Source organism: Lactuca serriola, chromosome 9 (assembly GCF_051521515.1).
Source record: "Lactuca serriola cultivar US96UC23 chromosome 9, Lser_US96UC23_V15, whole genome shotgun sequence".
Taxonomy (NCBI): domain Eukaryota; kingdom Viridiplantae; phylum Streptophyta; class Magnoliopsida; order Asterales; family Asteraceae; genus Lactuca; species Lactuca serriola.
In genome coordinates, this window is record NC_136416.1 from 38,695,714 (window position 1) to 38,701,688 (window position 5,975).

At 35.7% G+C, this 5,975-nt stretch overlaps 1 non-coding gene across 1 annotated transcript; it reads right to left on the reverse strand.

The window, feature by feature from the left end:
- Nucleotides 1–107, reverse strand: LOC145077321 (small nucleolar RNA R71). The gene has a single exon (XR_013693102.1). It is a non-coding gene; the product is annotated as a small nucleolar RNA R71 (small nucleolar RNA).
- Nucleotides 108–5,975: the final 5,868 nt, after the last annotated feature.

Below are 5,975 nucleotides of genomic sequence, written 5' to 3' on the forward strand. Positions count from 1 at the left end.
AAACTCAAGAAATCCATATCCAATTCTGAGCAACAAGCGGTGGAATCTTTATATGACGCATGGGTGAGGTATAAGGGGCTACTAAGGAATTGTCCCTAAAATGATCTAAATGAGCAAAAAGAAGTCTCGATCTTTACGATAGGGTAAACTTAACAACATGGCAACTCCTTAGTTATCAAGGATCATTAACAAAGAAGACTCCCGATGAAATTAAGGAGCCAACTGAAGAATTTTCAAAGCATTCAAGAGAATACCACAACCCTAGACAAGAAGGAGCAAGGGGAATCGGAAATGGTGCTTCGGAAGACATGGCGGCTATTTTGGCAATGTTGAGTAACATGGATCGAAGAACGAAGAAGATGGACTAATCCAAACATGCAATATGTGTGGGTTGTGAAAATTTCAATGGGCCACATTTGACTAAGGATTTCCATTTAGACGAAAGTGGGAATAGTAAAGTGCAAGTTTGATACTCTAGTGAAGACCGATATGATGAAGATTGAAGAAAGCCAAAGAAATAATGATTTCCCATTGAAGAGTACAAGAAACAAAAAGAAGAAAATTATAGGCAAATCGGACGAGGCTTCTACCAAAAAGAACAACCACAACCCGAGAAGAAAGTGGATTTAAAGTCAAGGCTTACTAGGTTCATGGAGGCTTCTAAAAAACAACATGATGCAACTGATGTTACGATTAGAAACCAACAAGCTTCCATAAAAAATATTGAGACTCAACTCGAGAAATTGACCACTCTAGTTCACGAACAGTTACCATATAAATTTCACGATCAAAAGAAGTAACCACATGTCATGGCCATATCCACTAAAGAAGAAACTATTTCTGAGTTTTGTAGGCATTAGAAGAAGACAGAAAGCAGCTCGATTCACAGTCGAAGCGGAAGAAAATGGAAGAAAAAAAAATGAAGTTGCTGATACCCAGTTCTCATGACGTGAGGATCCTTCCCTCACGTCGTAGGCTAGGCCTTGTCAGAAAAAATCTTATTTTTTCAAAGCATATCAACCTCCTTTACCGTTTCCTTCTTGAGCTAGAGTTCACCCATTGGAACAAGAACATAAAAATTTTATACAACAATTCAAGGGTATTCCAATCAATAACCCATTTAATGAATCCTTAGCCAAAGTTCCCGAATATGCAAAATTCCTTCAAGATTTACTAGACACTCGCCAACAATTAGAGAAGAAATCCAAGGTATTTCTTAGTGAACAAAGTTCAACGATGATTATGGAGGGAATACCAAAGAAAATGGGAGATACCAGACGCCTTACACTTCCTTGTGAGTTTGGGAATGACACGAAGACATTTGCCTTAGTCAATTCTGGAGCGAGTATTAATTTAATGCCATATTCGTTTACCAAAAGATCAATATCCCATAATTGAAGGCCACAAGGATGACAATTCATATGGCAAATCATTCGGTAACTCATCCTCAAGGCATAATTGATGATATATTAGTAAAAATTGGAAAATTTAATTTTCCAATCGACTTTTTGGTGCTATACATGTAAGATGATAAAGATGTTCCTATTATCCTTGGACGTCCATTACTTAATATTGCATGAGCTTTGGGTAGATATTTGTTAATCAAAGCTTACCTTGCGAATGGCAAAAAAGGAGATGACATTTGGAGTTGAAGACGGATTCAAGAAGGATAAGGCTCAAAACGAAGTGTTCTATATGGATGAAGATAAAGAGTTTGAAGAGTTAGAAAAATTCATACAAGAGGAAATTCATACAAGAGAAGAAATCAAACGTACCAAGCCAAGAGCATTAATTCCAATGTTCTTTGAAGTTTTCGCCTTTACAACACCAAGGTCCCAAGTGAATGAAGAATGTGAAGAATCTTTGGTCTCAAGTGATGACAAAGAAATAAGTCAAAAAAAATAACACAAAACTTGAGCAAGACAACTTTGGAGAAGATGGATATTGAAGCAAAAGAACAACAAAAGGAAGAACGAGAATCCCAACTTGCTGAAAGGAGTAAAGGGTTGAGCGGAAACACGAGAAAGGCACTACCAAAACAAAGAAATAAAATTCTAAAAAAGCATATATATATATATATATATATATATATATATATATATATATATATATATATATATAAGAAGGGTACAAGCTTAAAAAAGAAGGTGGAAGGAACAAAAAACGCAAAGGAAAATCGCACCCTGACCGGGACAACATAGGGCAACACGGAGTTCGGTTCATGACTCCATGAAAAGAAGCGTTTCTCGGGAGGCAACCAGAGCTCAGTTTTCATTTTCATTCTTCTATTAGTTTTTTCCTTTTCATTTAAGTTTTAGGATAAGTCATCATCATAGTCATCTTAATTTCAATAGATAGTAAAAAAAAATCAAATGTGGGGTCCCATTCTTATGTTAAATTAAAAAAAAAATTAATTTGATTTTTGGAAATTAAACCACGACGTGGCCTAATTATACCACATTGTGGCCCAATTACAGAAACCCGATAAAAACGATACATTAGAAATCACGACGTGATGGTTAAAAACCTCACAATGTGAGCTTTAAAAACACAAGTGCAACTTAAAGATCAGTAATCATTTTCGTTGGACCACTTCTTTTCAAACATTACGTCATGACTTCAGATTTGTTCCCCCTACTTCGATTCCGACCACCAATCTACTTTTCCTACTTCTCTCTTACGTTAGCATCATCAAAGGTATGATTTATATATTCATTAACCTTTAATTTCCTTATATTTATAGTATTGAGAAGTTAGGGTTTGCTCTTGAAGTGTAATTGCCGAAATTGGGTCGATTTTCAGTGAAATTGTTGATGCATGTTAGTTAAAAGGACTTAGAATCACTGCCTTGGGAAACCTAATGCTTGTTTTGGTTCGATTTTGCCTAGATGGTGTTTAATTTTAACCTTGTTGCCGAACCCAAACTACGACGTGGTCCCAGCATCATGATGTGAAAACTGGGCAAAACAAATTGTGAGTTTTGGTTAACTCCTTAATTTATGGTACTTTGATGGATTTTTTTGTTGCTTATTTTACAGGTAATATGGGACCAAGACATGCATTTCCCCAAGAGAAAGAACATGTTGATGTTCCTAGCCTCCACCCGCTTTATCGATTCCCGCAAAACATTTCACAATCGATGTTGAACAACTACTCAAATAAATTTGGTTGGCTATACAATAGAGAATTCGCTCTAGCACCCATTGTTGATTTGTCCTGGCTTAATAGGGTTGGAATGGTGGCAGAATTGGAAAGATTTTGGCAAAAACAATATGTAGGAGATGGGTCTAGTTTTCAATGTAAGGGTGGTGAAATCTTTTCTCGATTTAGAAGCCGGTTTTTAGGGAATTGTCCATGGATTTCTTTGCTATAGTTAATTTTGAAGAACGGACAACTGACCCAACATTCAACCGGGCTCTTGCATTTCAGCTGGGAGGCATTTATAGAGAATACAGCCTACTTGAGTTTGCTTAGAGGATGGGATTATACACGGAAGCTGAAACATAATCACCAAATTTCATTTTATTTTTACAGTATTGTGTTCGGGACTTCACTATCAGGATGATTGATGTGCTGTTTTGGAGAACTATTGCAAATTTTGAATATAGTCCTCGGGATTTTCTCGAAGGGTATATTCGATCACCTGGTCATACATTTTTGCATCGTTTGATCATATTCACCATCAATCACAAGCACTATGGTGAAAAAGTGTCATCCTAAAATCTTTTCTACCTTTGGAGCATTATCACACCAGGAATATTTTGTACCTCCCTTATATTTTAGTGAGATTCTTGGGCACTATGGCGGTAAATTCTAGGGTCGGTAGTCCAATCATGGGAGGCCATTTGGTTACACGACTCGTACGTTCATATGGAATTTTGAGTCTATCTTTTGTTCGAAATTTGATGCGCTTCAAGGATTCTGATATAACGAATCAATTTTGGGTCTTATGTGGGTTGTGGTTAATATGGGTGAAGGATATGTCATACCCCTAGATGATGAATAAGAACCACTGGAGCGTGCTGAGGAGCAGCCCAGACCGCGGGGGCGAAGGAATGTGAGAGCACGAGGAGAAAGGGGCCACAACAATAACAAGCTCATCCTTTTGAGGGTGGTGTACCAACCGACTCGTTTCAAAGTTGGGTTGGTACATATTTGGATAATCTTCGCAGTGGTGTGAATTATCACAATCAATCCATGGATGTTTTATTTTCGCACTTTCACATCGAGAGACCACCCACCATGCCACCTCATTATCCATACATACCGACATGAAAGGAGCTTTGGTCGCAACAAGGAGATGGAGTCGGGCCGAGTGGGATAAGAGATGATGGAGACGATTATTGATATTTATCCTTTTTATTTTTAGTCATTTTCTTTTTTTAGTTATTTTGGTGCGTTTAATTATGTGTGTTTATATTTTTGTTTTGTATGGTATGTCTTATAACATGTAACCAAATGTGTGGTATTTGTTTTCTATTTCCCACCAATGGTTTGTTTTGTTCGCATAATTATTAGAGTAACGATAGAGAAAAGAAAAAAAAAGAGCGAAAAAAGTCGTGAGCTTTAGAGAAAAGAATCAAAGTCCATAATTTTTTATTAGTGTGGGGTGACACCCGTATGAGAGAAGGTAGAGTAGAGAGAAGAAATAGTTCCATCAAAGAGTTCACTAAAACTAGGTCTTAATGAATTAAGAAGACAAGTGAAGATTACATGCATAAAAGACTTATAGAGGAAATCTAATTTGTAAGCCCCCAGTTCTCACGAAGTGAGTATATAATTCTAACGTCGTGAGGCCAACACCATCGGGATTTCAAGAACGACCTGAACCAATATCACATCATGAGAAATTACTTCTTACGTCGTGAGAAATCACAAATGGCATTTTACTTTCTCTTCTTTCAACTTACAATGTGGCGTATGCTTTCCCACATTGAGATGCATTACTTTGAAGATTTTATGAACCACACTTTTTGAAGATGCAAGTTCATGATTCATGTCTTTCCGGCACATTCATGAATACCAATGAAGTCCAAGTTCCAGTTATCTATTCAAGATGTTCGAGTTTCTCACACACTATCAGAAATCGATCTCGCCACTGCTACCTAAGGGAGTCTGTTTCTTTTTCTCCCATTTTATTGTTTTTATAGTTTTATGCATACAAAAAATGCATTGTATGAAATAAGTGTGTGCTATGGGGTCGAAAGAGGAATTTAAATTAAAAATTACTAGAAAATTTAAGAAATTTTAAAGATCTGAAATAATAATCTAAGAATTAAATCTAGTAATAATTAAAAACTTAAGTTGTTATTATTGTGTGGGATGATCCAATACGAGATCAAATGTTTAACTAAGCCAAAATGTGTTATAGTATATTTGTGACTTTCCATTTCTAGTGAAAAGTCATGAGATATGAAAGATAATCTAGTAGTTTGTACGGTGTAATAAGTTTTGCAACGTGTACGTGAAATGTAACTAGGAGAACTTATGTAGTCATTACACTTAGACTAATGTCTCTAACCAATAAAGGTTGAAGTTAAGCTCCATTGCTTAAGCATGTAGGATTTGAGCGAAAAAAGTGATATATATATATATATATATATATATATATATATATATAGAGAGAGAGAGAGAGAGAGAGAGATTATGAAAAAAATCGAAAGAATTTTGGAGCTGTTAAAGTATGAAGATCAAAAGATCAAAAATTCTGAAGAATCAAAAATTAAAGATGCCAAAAATTAAACAAAAAGGTGTTAAATTCAAATAAATTGAAAAGCAAATATCAAAGAAAAGATGAATTCAAAGAGCTCCATTGTGGTATCAAAGTTGTAATTCTTTCTAGATATTATGTATGCTTGTGTAGCTTAACTAAAAATATCTTGAGGTTAAGAAAGATTTCTGAGGATGGATTCGGAGGGTTGCAAAATGATTGTTGTATAAACTAAGGGGTGAAGGTTTATAAGGATTGTGAGTAT